The sequence below is a fragment of the Haemaphysalis longicornis genome, unplaced genomic scaffold (assembly GCF_048455015.1).
Source record: "Haemaphysalis longicornis isolate Haplotype H1 unplaced genomic scaffold, Haemaphysalis longicornis Haplotype H1 scaffold_7, whole genome shotgun sequence".
Classification (NCBI taxonomy): Eukaryota; Metazoa; Arthropoda; class Arachnida; order Ixodida; family Ixodidae; genus Haemaphysalis; species Haemaphysalis longicornis.
This window is the reverse complement of record NW_027526422.1, coordinates 178,759,785-178,777,107: the sequence shown is the minus strand read 5'-3', so window position 1 is coordinate 178,777,107 and position 17,323 is coordinate 178,759,785. Positions and strand designations below refer to the sequence as shown.

Below are 17,323 nucleotides of genomic sequence, written 5' to 3'. Positions count from 1 at the left end.
AACTAGACCCAGCCATTTCAGCGTCTCACAATGGACGATTAGGAACTTTATGGAAAAACATGTTTGAACCCTTACTAGTGCCACTCTAAGACCCCTAAGTTTTGCTAGGGTCGTAAAATGTTTGCACAAAAACACATAGGAACACAAATATACCTAGTTTCCTTTTTATTCTCTACTATGTTTTTATTCTGATACGACTGGGCCAAGAGCAAAACAATGGGCAATCTGTCCCTCGCCGTCTTTCTACGGTGTGTGCAAATGCTTCTCGTTACGGAAATCCTTATCAGCAGCGACCTCCGCGCCCTCCCCCCCCCCCCCCCCCCCCTTCAGCTACTTTCATTCTTTTGGGAACCTTGGGGCGATTTTCCTGCACCTGCACCTGTTCACGTGGTTTTGCGGGTCAACGAGGGCTAAATCGGACGGGCTACTTGGTGCTGTTGCCGCAAGCAAACTCAGGTGAAATCACTCCCTTCCCCCTAAATTTGGAGACGCCGACCTCCCGCATTCATTTCGGCTCCTCCCCCCCCCCCCCCCCTTCGCCATCCCTAACCACTCCCCTCCCTTAAGCAGAAGTGTTAACTATCACCTGCTCTTTCCTATTCCTAGAAGGGGGGCGCCGCATAGTGGTCCGGAGCAGTGCGACATTCGAAACATTTGCATATACACCATTTTTCTTGCTAGAGGTGGGCGCCGCCATTTGCTTGTTCTGACCAGACGCTAGCGCCCCTCTGGTACCTTTCGCTGCCGGTGTCGATGGCCAGTACTCGTAGGTGGCTGGCTAGCCGGGTTAGCGCCTTAGGATGTCAGCGGCAGCCGCTATCTATCACGTGTAGATTGCTGTGCACCGGGCAAGGTGTTTCCGTTAAAGCAGATCGAAGGCGCTCCTGGTTTTTGAATTGTATTTAAATGACACCTTATTTACGGCAATACAAAAGAAACTACGCTCTTCAACATACGCCCGCGCAGAGCAGTGATTTGAGGGCTAAAATTAACCAAGCAAGTTATATACAGCCACCATCGTAACAAAAAACAATCTACACGTAAAAAGTGAACACAAAAATAATGCAGGGATCATCAATGCAGCAGGCAGTAGGTAGTATACCAAGCAATTTATTGAACAAGCAAATCAAAAGCCTAAATTAAGTGCCATTTCAGCAACCCCTCTTCCAACTTCTGTATACCTTGAGATTATCTGACTTGCTTTTCTTTAAATGGAGGGGCTCGGTATATTCTTTATACTAATGTTATTTCTACGTCGCCTGCTGACAACTTTAGCGGTGTGGTTGGAAACACGGCGTTGCGAGTACTGGACACGAATTTCCTGCCGTCTGCAGGTGAATTTGTTTCGGGCCAGGTAATCATAAACGGTAATTTACAGATGTTTCGTTAATGCAATTCACGCCGTCAGTAAAACACTCACGGTATAAAAACAATCATACACAAACAAATACCTGTAGTAAAAATGTAACGCACTGGAACCTCAACAAAATTGTTATTTTGCCAAGATCTTTTTTTTCCTACCTCAGCTTCGGGACAATTTTTTCTGCATTATTTCTACCGGGACCATTTTTTTTTCACCTAAAATGATGTTTTTCAGTAAATCACGGGGTTCCACAAAACACGATTAGAAGCTACTCTTTTTTGTGTTTTTTGACCAGTCCCCACCCCCACCCCATTAACATACAAAGAACCTCAAACTTCAAAAAACCTCCTTTCCTTCCCGTCCCTGAGCATGCAATCAAAAAAGGAGCGCTAAAAATGCAACCGGCCGGCTGCACAATAAAAGTATCACCCCAGAGAAATGCATTAACAAAGACATTCAAGTGCTCCAATTCTACGTACTAGCTTTCGAAACACAGCAATAATCAACAAAGTTAAGTCACTGCAATAAATTGCCTTCTACAACCTACAGTCCGCGAAAATAAACATAGTGTCAGTTTTGAACAACGAAGCACACAATGCCGTTAACCGATACGTTCGCGCACCGAAACGTCCCAGAGACATATGCGTATAAATACGTACTCAAAGCAACTTCACAAGAGAAGGAACATGGAAATTGAATATGACCAAAATGTACATCCTTATTCCCCGCAAAAAAAATTTAGTAGCGAACACCGACAGCAAACACCGACTGACAGCAAACATCGACTGACGAAAGAAAGGAAAGACACGCGAGCGCTGAAATCAGTGGGGCATATTTTACCGTAACCAGAAGACAACATAGGAAGGGACGATGAACCTACACTTAAAACCTGCCAACAAACAATAAAAGACGCATCCCTTCGGTAGAATGCCGTTACTAAAAAGTACCGTATATAGACTGCAACAAGCTGGGGCCACAAACCCCAAAATATTGGCGATTTCAACAAATGACCTTCACAAAACTTCATTTCGTGCAACGAGATCTCATAACAGTTGGTAACATAGAACCCAGACAAATACTGCTGCTCCACACCCACCAGATAACGCAGGAACTTCAAAATATTTTTGTCTTCTATGACCTTCGAAATTAGAAACACGGACATTGGGGCACCAGGCTTGTCTTTTTCCAGGGATTCGATTATCGAAAATTGGGGATACTTATCATGTTTCGGGAGAGTGAAAGTTGAAAGGGGTGGGTACGCAACATCGGTGCGGCCTCTTTTCATAGACCGATCAGGTTTTCGGGAAGGGGGGGGGTGGGTTGATTTATCTACAAAGCATTGGAATAAAGCAGGGGACGGGGTACCTTCATCGTCAGCCTTATCGTGATAGCTGAACAGGTCCGGGCTCCCTGCCTCATAAACAGACAGGGGGGCCCATCCGCCGGAGCTTGACCTGGACTCCGACGGCAACCGTTTGTGGTTATAACCCTCCACCTATAAACATGTTGTCACGGTAGGTCACAACTTATATTTGGGGGTTCGGTTTCCGCGGAAACGCCAATACCGTTACCAAGATTCCTCAAGGTGCCCCGTGCGGGGTGGAGCGCTTCCGTGTCACCGCATCATCAGGATATCAAGCCAATCACTGCCCTGAAGTCCCATTGGCTGACCAGCTCGGTGACGTCACCGCTCCTTCCTATAGGGCCCGCGGACATCGTGTACTGCTTCCCAGGGCATGGCGGCATCCCCTGGAGCATGTCTGACTGCGCATGGCTGATCGGGCAGGTTAGTTTTTTATGATATTTTCCCAGGAAAACGTACCAGTTACTATGTATTAGTAGCGCTCCAGTGCCCACGGCGTTGTCTTGGTATTGTTGCTGACTATTGGTCTGCTCTAATTCTCATATTGTGTGGCGACGTAGAGACAAATCCTAGTCCCCGGTCCCGGCCTCTTGATGACCTCGATGAGCATGATAAACAAAATGATCTTAAACATGTGTCATGTGCTATTCTTGTGGAACTGAAATAGATAAGAGCTGCCTCAAACAAGCGCGATAAACTCTATCCTCAATTAATTCGAACTTCCATGAAGTTCTGTCGAAACAAAATCAAGAAAAATCCTTGCGCTTGAGAAACTTGAAAATCTGGAAAGGAATCTGTCGCAATTCAGGGCAAATGGCTTAACGACTACGAAGATTGGTCACGAAATAATAATCTAGTAGTCTTTGGCATATCTGAAGGTCCTGAACAAACTTCAGAAGTTCTAGAATATTTAGTTATCCGACGGGTTTGCAATGAGCAGCTCAATATGGCTGTCGCATCTTTTTAACGCATTCATAGAATTTATGAGCCCCGAGATAACAAATCTACAGCAATCATTCTCCGATTGTATAGCAATAACGAAAAAATTGCCTTGCTGAAAAACTGTTTCCATGCGTATTTTCCGTGTCACCTAACTTCTCGCACGCAACGCAGCACATAAAAAAAACTACCACCTCCCCTCGCGGGAACCCCTGTGTAGATGCGACGCATAGGGGGTTCACGTTGCAGCGTTCGACAGCGGAGGAACGGCGCTGGAACGATGGAGCGGAGCGGCGCGAGCACCGCGTTTTATAGCGCGCATAACGGTGAGGGGACGCGCCGGCGCCAGTGCGCCTGCCGCGGCTATGACGCAACACAATCCAACATAATCCACTTTAATCCAATCAAATCCAAATCCAATCCAAGCCAAGCCAATCCAATCCAATCCAATCGAATCCAATCCAATGCCCCTCGCGAGAGAGTGTTCGCTATCGGAAAGGAGAGGGGGTGAGCGGCGGAGGGCGCAGCTGGCGCGGCGAGGAGAATGGGGGAGGGGCGGACGCCGACGACGACGCCGGATGCAGGGACAAGGCGAGTGAATGAGATGCCTTCGCATCTAAAAAAATGATAATCGGTATGCCCTCTTAGCAAGTGTTGCAATAATATAAAACTGATTCATGATATACTGCACGTCCACATTCTTGCGTGGGGCGAGGCAAAAGAATGTGGGTGTTTGTGCACAAAGGCAAAAAAAAAATTCCCCCGCATTTCCCCGAAGGGGAGTATGAGGAAGTGCGAAGCACGGGGTGATGATATGAGGGGGAGTTTGTTGAAGTTTGGTGGCATTTTGCCCGTTAGTTACATTAACACCCCCTCGTGATCACGTTCGGCTTAACACGCCTCGTTTGTCCCTCTGCGGAAATCTTGGTGAATTAACGTGTATGTTCGAGAGATGTTCGAGAGGGAATGCAATCACGCACACACACACACACACGCAAAGTAAAGTGAAACGACAGTATTTATTTCAGCACCAGAACTAGCGGGTTTGTAGTATCACGTGTACACCACGCAGTTATCAAGCCGCTATAACGCCGCTGAGTCGCCAACGCACGCCGCTGACGACGTAGTTTGAATGCGTTAAAGATATAAGGCGCGTTACTAACACTGATATCAGCGTCGCGTCCGTGGCTTAGTCCAGTGCGTCAGGGCTGTGCCCTGTCGTCACTCCTGTTTGCGCTTTACCTTGAACCTTTGTGTGTAAAAATCAACCAAAGTCCTCTAGTGCAAGGTTTTTGCCTTGAATCCTGTGAAGTTAAAGTAATGGCTTACGCCGATGATCTCGTTTTTTTTTGTAATAACCAAGAGAGTGTTAGTAATGCAATGATCATTACGCAAGAATATTGCGATATGACGGGAAGCGCAGTCAACCTTAAACAGTGTGTTGGGCTATGGCACGGTGAGTGGATCGAAACCCCACGTGTCTTTAACAGCATCTCATGGTCAACAGAACCGGCATCTTATCTCGGAGTACCCTTAAGGAATTATCGAGATAGTAACGGGTACTGGGCTGAACGAGCTTAGACAATGCGTGCGCAAACGGCAAAGTGGGAAGGCCGTAGCCTTTCTATCTTTGCGCGCGCAACAGTTTGCAATGTCTTCCTGGTCTCAAAACTTTGGTATATTATGCAGGCCCTCGCTTGCGCTCGACTAAATGTTCAAAAGTTTCACCGCATTTTCGCGGTCTTTGTCTGGCAATCAGCTTTTGAGAGGACGAGTAGGAGCAACTTGTTTAGAAAAGTTCAGCAGGGAGGGCTGTCCCTCCCACATCTATTTGTGAGACAACTTGTTTCCCGTTTCTTGTTCCTAAGAAATCAGGAGGACCCGTTTATCCGTACTTTCTTGCAGCATACGGTCGCAAGCGCTTTACCCAACTTTGTAGTGTCGTCAGCGAATGTGACCCGTTACTCGGTTAGCCTCTTTTTGAGAGAAGTTGTTTTCAGTTGTCGTTTTTTAATGACTCGTTTTTCTGCTCAATTTTTGGCAGCAGTGAACCGCAAAAAACTCTCCTGTGACATTATCGATTGTCTGTTCCCAGAGCCGATGTATAGATCGTTGTATAAAGTCGGCTCCGGACAAGATGTACTACGGAGAGTAAAGAAAATGCCAGTGCCTGGTGCTGTGAAAACGTTCTTTTTTAAACTGCATTGTAATACACTCCCAGTTAAAACATGGATGTTAGAGAAGGGTTTATTTTTGCCGTGGGGTGCCGAATGTTCATTGTGTAAAAAACCAGAAAATGTCGAACACGTATTCATCGACTGTTGGGACGCCGTTTTCTTTTGGGATGTCTTGCAGCGTACCCTAAAAAAAGACCTTCCGATAACGGCTCGAGGAATCCGCTTCCTTGATGTGAAACCTGATGCTTTACCATACGATTTGTTTTTCCTTCTGGGTTTACATAGCATTTGGAGAAGCAGAATGAATGTGAGAAATACAGATGTCAATGCAAAATCGGTGGGCAACCACTTTGTAGAGCACGTGTGTAAACTGCAGGAAGTTTTTGTTAAGCTGGAGTATGATGATGATGTGATCACTGTTATGAACGAACTAGCTGTATTGAAAGTTCACAAAAACGTAACCGCCAGCTAAAAGCTCGGCGGTTTCTTTGTATGTTCCTTTTAAAAAAAAAGTCGCGTCCGTGGCTTAGTCGGTAGAGCGTCGCGCTGCGGCCGCAAAGTCCTCGGATCGAAACCTGGCGCCGGATGCTGTTTTTTTTTATATATACTGTAGTGGCCTGGCTGGCGCGCCGAGAGAGGGTGTTGCGAGCTGGAGAGTAGTAAAGGGGCTTTAGGAGAGTAGGCGAGGGGGGAGAGGAGGCGCTATGCGAGCGCCCTCACGCGTCGGAAATCCGGCGCCGTTGCTAGGCACGGTAGCTAGCTCCGTTGCTAGGCTGCGGACGGAGGACGGCGGTGGAAGCAGGAGTAGGCCCGACTAAGAAGTGCTTCGCACTTAAAAGAGAACTGAGTGCTAATTGGAACAACACGAACAAGGCGAGTGGGTGACGCCCTGAACTGCTGCCGCGGCTAGACTACGATGCACGACGCTCGATAGAGTGGGTGGGGAGACGAGCGCTGGGAGCGGCCGGCCGGTCTCCCTACAGGTCCGCCTACAGATGTGTTAGGCATAACACTGCCGCAGACATTCCATTGCCGCTCTCGTAAGCGGTGCAGATAACGATTTTGAATTCAACCCGCCATCTCATCATTAACTACATTCTCGTATGTGCTGCCTTGTTTGGAACTTGAGTGTCATTTCGTGCAGCGGTAACAGGATAGCGCTCGAGCTACATGCGCCGGCCTGTGCCACTTCGCGGCCGTGGCCGCCGCCTGAGCAGCCAACGTGCGGCTTGCTCAGGGCGCTTTTCGTGTCCCCGCCGCGTTTCCCGTTTAACGTAATAAAAATCAATAAAAAGAGAGTGTCTGGAATCGGTGTAGAACTTATTTTGCGGGCTTCTAGTGCCTCCGCCACCAACGAATCAGATCGTTAGTTGCTCGAGAGCAGAAGTTCCGACCTCCGATCGGAGGGGCGAGCCGGTGAGAAACGCCGACAATGCGGCAGCGGAGAACAAACACTCGTGACGTGTCTGGATGTTGTTTATTTACTCCCCATTTAGAGAATGTCGATTTGTCGATTGCACGAGGTCCTCCGCTTGCTGCTCGGTGGAGTTTCGCACACTTGAAAATTGATTTTAAATATGGCTTCGCTGCTGACATTTTGCACATGATGTATGCTGTTAACCACACACTAAAAATTTTTACGCCCAAAAGGGTGCTTCAGCTTGTCGCCGCAGGAGCACCCTAAAAACTGAATATTTTACGCCCTTTAGGGTGCTTGGATTTTGTCGCCGAAGGAGCACCCTCTGTGAAGCACCCCAGAAGACAGGTGCCTTATAAACACCCTTTTCCGCGTAAAAGTATCCTAGGGTGCTACTTAGCACCCCAATCTGTAGGAGCATCTTCTGCAAAAGCACCCACCTAAAGGGGTACAAAACGGGTGCGTCATCCTCGGTTCAAAGGTGCAGCAGGTGTGAGACCACATATTGCACAATATCACACACGATTATGGTATGAAACATTCGTGCTTTCCAAGCTCGGTTCTGTGAGACATTCCATTGAAGCTCAACATCAGCTGATAATTTCCTTGAACTTGTGTCACCGATTGTTAAAACATCAATTTAAAAAGTCAGTCACATCTCAGTACAGTTATAACTTTAGAGCTAGTTGATTACCCAAAACTTCGTAAAAAACCAATTATATGTTCACTTTGCCGAACTGCAGTACACATCCTTCGAGATTCACTGCAGAGCCTAACCATGATGTGCAGTGAAAGCAATTAGGTGTGCAACACTTCAACCACACAAAACTTCCTTGAACCTTAAAACCCTTGGCTTCTTAGTATTGCATCAAACTTCCAATCAAGGTAGCTACCTGCAATGTTTAGTGCCTTATTCTTGAGCTGAGCAGGAAGGTTCAATATCAAGGAAGACCAAATGCAAAATGTATAGTTTCCTCCGTAATGCGGCTCATAATATAGTTCCCTCCGTACTGCGGCTCATAATCTACTTATAAAAGTTGGGTACCCAAGCCATTTATTTTCGTTTGCATTATTCTTTTTGCTTTACGGAAAAATATTCATATGGTACAGCACTTGCAAGGTTTGGTGGTATTTGGAGTTTTATAAACATACCTTTAGACTAAATGACCCCACATAGCAATAACAAGAACTGCAAACATCACAGAACAATGCATACAAGTTCCCTGGTGAAGCCCATGGTTGAAATGTAATGCCATTGTTCAGAAAACATTATTTTATCATGAGGCTAGCTTGTACATGGTGCCTTGCATTATGTCCCTGCCGGTGGATGTGGGGTCACTTGTCACTGTTGCAAATGGAAAGCCAACAGCCAGGGCCCATTAGTTTTGGCTAGTATTACGAGGTGCCTCACGGTAAGCATTCTACGTCGATAGACTTTTTTAGAGGTGACTAGAACTGAAATCAGCAAAAGATTCTCTACAAAACATTCATTCTATCCGCAGCTTTAGGGTTTGCTAATTTCCATAGTTGGGTTTCTTCTGCCTTTCTTAACAAAATTTTTTTCTTTTGATAAGAAGGTGCACAACCAAAAGCAAAAAGCTTTTCTGTAAACCTTTGGTAGCTATATAATTGTTACAAAATATTTTACTCTAAATATGGCAGCTTAAACTGAGAATATTTGCATTTAAAAACATTAAAATAAGTTTAAATTGATCATAAATGTTTAGCTGTTTTTACGCAAAACTGTACATGGGATATGAAGTGCACCACAAGGAGGGCTTTGGATTAGCTTTAGCAAATTTGGGACATTTAAGGTGCACTGAAATCTCTACACATGCGCTTTTTCACTTTCTGTATCCACCAGGAAAATGGCTGCCAATTTAGACAGCGATTCTAAATAGTAGTTGACGTGCATTTTAAAATAATCACAAACATTATAGCCACAAAATTAATTTTTACAAGTTGTAGACATTGCCCGTTACACCAGACATTAGACTACACTGTCAAGAGCTTTGACATCTACAATGACGTCTACAAAGCAGGCTTATACTGGTAGAATGTTTCATACCATAATTACTGTGTGTTCAGAGCTCACGTGTGAAGTATGGATACTGCTGCTTCAGCAAGAACCGAGGATGAGCACCCTTCCTGGTTCTGAAAAAAAATAACAGAGGAAATGCCTTAAGCAGGATTCTGAAACGGGGTTGAATGAAACAAGAATGAACAAGAAATTCTTTCAAAACATGTAAAGCAATGCAAATATTTATTTCAACTTATTTCTACAAAAGACCACCTCATGAAGACTGGTGGTGGGGTATTGGCTCAAAAAAAAAAGCAGAGAGCACTTATACAAATGCTACAGGGAGCCTTCGCAGCCAACAATTGTTTGAACACACCTAAACTAATCACTGTTCAACAAACTCATAAAAAATGTTTGAATGCATAAAAAACCAGTGGTAAACACAGGAAACAGTTAAAATAGAATGACGGCACAAGTTTGTCCCGTCGTTCTCTTCTGTGTCCTGGGTTTTCCTATGGTTTTTCATCCATTCAAACATGTAGCAGCTAGCCCAGTCCAACGCCTTGGTATCATAAAAATATGGATAGTCAATCCTTCCACAAAGTTGAAAAAAAAAGAAAGTATAAAGTAGGTGACAAAATTAAAACGACAGCAAATTGGTTGGCTTTTAATTTTAAATGATAATATAAAAAATAATGGCATGAATGAAAGTGAGCTGCACGCGAAGTACCTTGTTGCTAGCCCGACATTCCACTTTGAAGCAAAATGTCCGCTTTCAACACTACATAGGCTAAACATGCAATGAGGCATTCCTTTAGGCACACAAAATATACCATAATTGTTAAAAAAGCTACGAATTAGTTGAAAAAACCTGACCACGACAAATTGGAATTAGTGACTAGATACAGTTTCAGAAATACACAGCGACATCATATAAAAATATATGGTTCCCACACAAAGATTGATCATAACAAAAATTCAGGACATTTATCAGACTGGCATCAATGTGCAAAGCAGCTTAATGAAGGAAGACGGTCTTCACTAAAAACATGTTAATATTGGGAGCTCATGTGCTTCCCTGCAAGTTGGGTGTGTAAACCCACTGACATCTTAACTAACCCGCCTGAATCATCACTTGATAGACATTGAGGAATTTTACGAATTGGTTTATTGTAGCCAGCTGTCTAGTTTATTTCCCTATTTTTCTTGGCATTTCGTGTCTAATTCTAAATTTGGTGACTAGATAGCTTTTACTATGGTCATGCACTGGTGACAACGAATATTTGATTTTACTTTAAAAAAATTTCAGTTTTGTTTTATTGCTCACCAGCCAACGATCTGAAATATCAGAGGTGCTTAAAACGTATGTTGGCATTTCCTTCCTGCAGTGTAGTACAACTAATCATGACTTTTACCATAATTTGTTCACAAATCGTAATATGTGGAAAGTATTCAGCTTAATGAAAATTTCATTTCAGAAGCATGCACAATCAACAAGGCCTCAATGACTCTCATGACGTGGTCCACTTGTTTCTGTCACAAATAACCTGAGTGCAGACACATTCCACCGAAGACGAAGGTAACATGCCCTCTTGGGTGATGAATATTTAAAAAGCCTTACGAGTAAATTTGCTGCTGAGCACGTGAAATTGTGGCATTAAAACAAAAGATCCCTCTGCGGCATCTTTCACTTGGAGGAGCGCTTGACCACAAACTTTGAGAAGCTGGAAAATGCTCCATGAACCGCTCCATCCAGCAGAAACGATGCAGGACACAAGTTGGTAGGCGGACCGTTGGCATCCTGCGATTGTGAAGATATTTCTGTTTAGTAGATGCTCTTCTTTTTGTACCACTGTTTATTTCACCTTTAACAAGCAGCTGAACTCCTTAACGTTCGCATAGTAAAATGCTGCAATGCGGAACAGTTAGCAGGGTTACCTCAATTTTGCTTTTCTACGAATTAACACAACGTAGGTAATCTGCACACAACTACAATCAAACTACAATTTTCACCTAATTCACTGCTAACATCAGCGTTTGACTGCTCAAGCACAAATACAGGTTAGACATGTGAGCAATCTGCTAAACGTATCCCCACAAACTGAACAATCAGGCATCAGAAATCGGCAAGGAAGGAGGTGTCACGTTTAAATGGCACTTTTTTTGTTCAAAACATAAACAACACCTGGAAGCTTGAAGCGTGAGAGGGGGTCTTTCACGCTGACAATGTCAGAACATAGCTTGCTAGTGGGCACCTGCACGATGTGCACAATGTGTTTCTTGAAAATGCGTGCGAAAGTTTGATTGATGTGTAGGACGAGAATTGCAGCACGTTTTGACACAGGCGTTGTGGACGCTTCTGCCTGCTAATGTCAATGTGGATTCTTGCTAGTCGCCCTCTTCGCTTCTTTCTGAATATAATGCTTTAGGCATTATATTCAGGACAACGACTGCATCAAAACGTGCAGCAATTACCTACGTCCCACACATCGGTGAAACTCTCGCACACATTTTCAAGACACGCAGTGCATACATTGTGCATGTGCCCACTAGCAAGCTGCGTTCTGACATTGTCAGCATGAGAGACCCCCTCTCACGCTCCAAGCTTCCGGGTATTGTTTATTAGATTCCATGCGTTGAATGCAAATCAGTGTACATTGGCGAAACGGGCAATCTGCACAGAAGATTAATGCAGCACTGGAACGAAGTGAACAAGGGCCATGCAAAAACAAGTCCACTGGCAGAGCACCGTGAGAGGACGGGACACGTGGTCGACTGGAACAAGACAAAATTACTGACAACTGAGTGCAATCTATCTTCTCGATTACTGCTCGAGTCCCTCATTGTTCAGACGACGCCCAACATTATCAACATAATGGATGGCAATCTGCACCATATCTATGCAAACTCATTGCGCCGCGTAATGCCCAATATATAGCTTCGTTTTCCACGACACATGCTCACCGTGAACAAGCAACAAACCGTTAAATGGCTTTCTTGACTTGGTCAGTGACCTACGTTTCATCACTGCAATAATGCTTTTACCTGCCTACACGGCATTCCGTCAAACACTGGACTACACCACATGAGCCATTGGCGTTCTTAACCTGCACCAGAGTATATAACCTTTCACTACTGCTATGAGATAGACCCATAAACGCACTTCAATATGGCCTTTATATTTAGCTCTTGGAAACATTATGTATAATTTTACCTTTAAGTTGCACCTGCTACAGCAGCTGGTACTATACCAAAAACATGAAAAAAAAACGGTGGTTTAACCCGCCAAAGCTACACTTGGGATATGGGGAGCACTGTAGGGGAAGGCTTCGCATTAATTTTGACCATCTGGGTATTTTTGTGCGCATCGAAATCTCCAAACACGGGCGTCTTTACGTGTTGCCTCCATCTGAAAAGCGGCTACACCAAGCGGTATCTAACCGACATTCGCCTCCACAGCACACCACCCTAGCCACGGCAGTGGGTTAAACATATGAAATAAAGCGAGCTTTGGAGTGCAAATGAAAATATTAATCACACGTCTTATTTTCCCAATCGATGTACCTTTTGAAATCCACCATGCAATCCCCCCTCCCCTACCGGCCTACCAAAACACCTTTGTCTCAAGAGGTAATCAGGCTGTTGTTAATGAAGTAAGTATTTACAATCCGAGACTTGCCACCGTTAAAGTCATGCACTTTGTTTTAGATATAAGCGACATTAGCCATTTGCAGCACCAGGAGTTAATTGTGTTAAGATCAGATTGAAAGCATTGACGGTAGTAGTTGAAAGAAATTGTGTGATAAATTACAACATCATCTGCAAATAGACCTACATGGGAGGATATGCAACATGGAAGATAGACCAAGCAACCTGCCTGAGGGGACAACAAAGTGGCACGAGCAAAAGAAGTATATAGTTATTAGAAGTAAACTGCATTTGAGAAGAATGAAAATCTTTTGCTCAAGTGAGGACATTAGGGTGAAGTTTGAGAAGTAGTCTGTGGTGTGCAATGCGATTGAATGCTTTAGAAAAATCGAGAAAAACTACCGCAGTTTGTAAGCCTGTGTCAATGGATCAATGTAGATCGTGAACAAATCCTGAAAGTTGTGTTTCTCAAGTAACCCTTGTGAAAACCGTGGTGATACTCGAATGTGATATTGTGATTTTATAAATAATTAGCGACCTGAGAGTGGATGAAATGTTTCCTGACCTTGCATATGGTGCTTGTTAGGGAAATTTAATGGTGAAGTACCGTCTCCTGATTTAAAGACTGGTGCTACCTCGACTATCTTCCAACCATTGAGATTAGTGCCTGTCATGAGAGACTGCGAAAAAAGCGCTGTCAGAATTCTACAGACTGCGGGATGTACTTTTCGGTATAGTATGATTATTACCAGTATGATCTGAAGTAGACCAGTTTGTATTGCAAGTTTAAAACCATATCGAAAGATCCTAAATGTTTGCTTGGCTTGATTACATACGAATACTTGCTTCAAAGTCAGTTCAATTTCTCTTCTTGCCCTTTAGCCGTCAGCCCCAGATTCTCTTCAATATCTCTGCTAAGCAATGACACGCTCCATACGCACAGCACTGCTTCATGAAAATGTTTCAAATAATCAGAGGCCACAGCACTGCTAACAGGTATACATCATGGCAAGTTCCACAACATGCAATAACTAACCTGAAAATACATAATCGGTGGGTGCACCGATATGGCAGCAGTGCCTGGACCGATGTGTCGAGCAAATGCGCTGACTTCTAAACGGGTGGTCCAAGCGGCCAGATGATGGATGAATGACCATTCCTGGCGGCAAAGCGTACGGAGCACCAACGAAAGGCCAGGCAGTACTTGGGTACAGCAGGTGCAGTGTCGGTTGGCCAAGGGAGGCCCTGGCAAAGCCTTTGAAACTGGACTGGAAGGCAGCTGACCCAGGACAGCCAGCAGCAGCACCTGCAGGTGCATAATCTGTGAGTGTGCTGACACTTGTTGAAATACAAGAAGAGCAAACACAAAGCACGAATGCTTACATCAAGTAGATTTTTAATCGTTTAAAGACTAACCTCCAAGGCACTAATAAGAACATTCCCGGAACACCCCAAGTGAACTTTGGGTCACAGTAAGAATGTATTTATTAGACCCGCAGGTACTGTGAGTGGGGTATGCATGATATATGCAAAGCTAGCTACTGAGCTAATTTGCATGGAACGCATGCTAGCAGCTCATCTGTATCCCTTGCTTTCAATCGGAACTGGTGTGATAGTTGAGGCTCCTCCATTTCAATGTCTGACTTGTATCTGCACGTTCAATTCTCCAATATAAATCGAGTTGAGTGAGTGCCTACAGCTTTCTTGTTAGTCTCTGTATGGCCTGCGGTTTTGCGAAAATGAGAACTTGCGAATTGGCTCAATTTTCTGCACTAATTTAAACAATACATATGCCTCTGATATCAAGCCCCAGACTTCCCGAGAGCTACTCTGACAGAATCGGCAGACGCCTCGTAGGCGTTGTGAAATCTCCCCCACTACCCCGAGACTATGCTAACTCCCTGCGAGGCCACATGCGCGCATTTCACCTTCAATTTGCACGTATGTGAATTCTATACCTCTATGAACTCTCAGACGGGCGTCGTCATATTCGTGCCGGACTCGTGAAACTCGGCAACGTAAATTACCGCCCCTCGCTCGCTGGCGCGCGGCCCGAGCTCTCTCACCGTTTCCGGCCCTTGCATACTATTTTCTCCACCTTGCACTTTGTAAATTCTCATGTTTAACTACACCTCGTGCGCCCTCATCTCTTGCCTGCTTTTCTTCCAGCACAACTCCGTCAGCACCCGGTCGACGCGTACGCTGTCGGGGCGCGTTGGCGAGCGAGTACGGCAATTTCGCTGTTGTCGAGCTTCACGAGAACAGCACACATATCGCGGCCCGAAGACCGCGAGGCGTACGGTCGCCGGTCTCGCGAGCGCAATAGCTGCGAAGCGCACTGCACGGAATTCGTGAAGGGGGGGGGGGGAGAGATTTCACAACACCTACGAGACGCCAGCCATGGAATCACGTGTACGCGTTTTCACATGCACTTCCAGGGAACCTCCTGTTCATGTTATTTCTTGGTATACCGCGGGTATTCACGAGGGAGGACTAATCACAGCGTTGTGCCACTCACGCGAAATTGCGACTGCGATCTGCAACCGCAAAGGCACTGTTTGAGAGACACATAAACAAACGCCCCGGTGTTAAAGAGCCTTGCGTGATGTGAAATTATTAGCAGCCGTGTACCATAGCGCGAGCATCGTAGCCAAGGTCTAGCTTCAGCGTAAATTGATGCTGACTTCTGCGGAAACGGTGGACTGGGCGCCAAACAAGTATACTAACTCACGTAGGCTCTCGGAGCAAACGAGATGGGGGTCTAGCGAATTACTGACCCATAAACACCAGAACTCATTCCAACCAAATACAGAATAATAAAAAATGCGTACTTACCCGAGCAAAAACGATGTTTCCAATGTAAAATTCTCCTTCACTGTCGTCTTCATCTCGCGGACACACGAACACGCTTTGTTCTGATGCAATGTCATCCACTTTTGACGCGCAGTATTTTATCCGGCGATGATCGTTCTTCCGGGGTCCCCATGTTCAACACACGCGTAGGTTAGAAGGGTAGACATCACCCATAAAGCTTCTATAACTATGATTTAAGCTTGAAATAGATAAAACAGATTAAATCACGCCACCAACCACTCGGCACAAAACGCCATGAAAAAACACACACAAAAGTGAGAGATAGTTGCCAGACTTCAAATGCAGAACCTCTATGTTTGACGAAAATTGTGTTACTACTGTAATGTTGGTAATTATCTTTCTGCTTTCAAAGTCTGAAATGTGTTTATAACTTAAATTTAAGGTTTTTAAACACAAAAAGTGAATACACATAAAGTAATTGACATATATACTGATATTGTAAAGAGGTTTGACGTTTGTTTTGGTTTTGTTTTCACGGCGGGCTTCTCAAGAGAGAACGTGCGAGAAAACGAGCTACTTTGGGTTTAGGAAGGGGGCGGTAAATGTCGGCGTGATAGAAAGCAAGGAACAGGTGCTTACCCTGGTCGTTAAAAAAGGAGCTAATTGAAACCCTCACGTAAAAAAAAAAAAAGAAAAAAAAAAAACAAAACGTTCGACGAGGAATCGAACCATTGACCTACAAAACAGTAAACGGACGCGTTAACAAACAGCTATGTCGGCGGGCGGTGTTCGAGGCGCCTAAAACAACTCTATACTTACGTAAGTTGTCAACGAATATTGTTGCTTATGTCTAGTTATCGCCTCCTTTAACGATGGTCTAGTTTATGCTGCATTTTTGAAATTCTGGCTGTCCTAACGCTTGTTTCTCACGCACCGGTCTTGCAGACGAGGCCGCATTGCTAGCGCTGCAAGCGATTGAGCCAAATTTTATGTGACTCAAGAAAAGCTATCGCAGTCAACCCGACCTTTTCTGCGCAAGCCACGGCAGCCACGAAATAAATGGAATGTGCCGTTAGAATTATGGCGTTGATAACGCTTGTTTGACCGGCACCGTCTTGCAGACAAGCAACGTCGCTCTAATACTACAAGCGATGTCACTCCTGGCATGTCAGGCGCATCAAACCCATCGTGTAAAACGACTGCTAACAGTGCGAAAACCTCTGAGTTTGTAACAAGTGGGGATTTGCGGTGGCGGCGACGTAATAGGTACAGCAAGCAGGTAGGCAGAACAGCAGCGTAGGGTTACAACCTTTCCCCGAAAAAAAAACGGGCCTTCCGGGGGGGGGGGGAGGGGGGATTGTGTTGAAAAAAGACGCCATGTTTTTTAACATGCAGTGCCATTTATTGTAGTGTTTTCTTAGAGAGAAATCAACATAACGTTTGTACTGAAAGTGATTGAGAGCTTGGTTAATCGCTCTGCATGTGCTTCACTGAAAAGTAACCGCAATTGCTGACTGCGGCGGTAGAATTTCGTTATTTTGTTCTTCCCTTAGGTCCCCCTCCATCTGAGGCAGCGCGCTCG

The 17,323-nt window shown here is 44.9% G+C and overlaps 1 protein-coding gene and 1 long non-coding RNA gene across 5 annotated transcripts in view; one reads left to right on the top strand and one right to left on the bottom strand.

Moving 5' to 3' along the window:
* LOC144147288 (uncharacterized) overlaps nt 1-17,323 on the top strand; it is a 181,524-nt gene that overhangs the window by 5,027 nt on the left and 159,174 nt on the right. The window lies entirely within an intron of this gene.
* On the bottom strand, nt 9,516-16,141 carry LOC144147284 (uncharacterized). Of its 2 annotated transcripts, XR_013317880.1 has the most exons (4): nt 15,763-16,141; nt 13,964-14,233; nt 13,115-13,156; nt 9,516-11,080 (listed from the first exon to the last, which is right to left on the bottom strand). It is a non-coding gene; the product is annotated as an uncharacterized LOC144147284 (long non-coding RNA). The 2 variants fall into 2 exon arrangements; XR_013317879.1 differs by lacking the exon at nt 13,115-13,156 and having other exon boundaries at nt 15,763-16,134.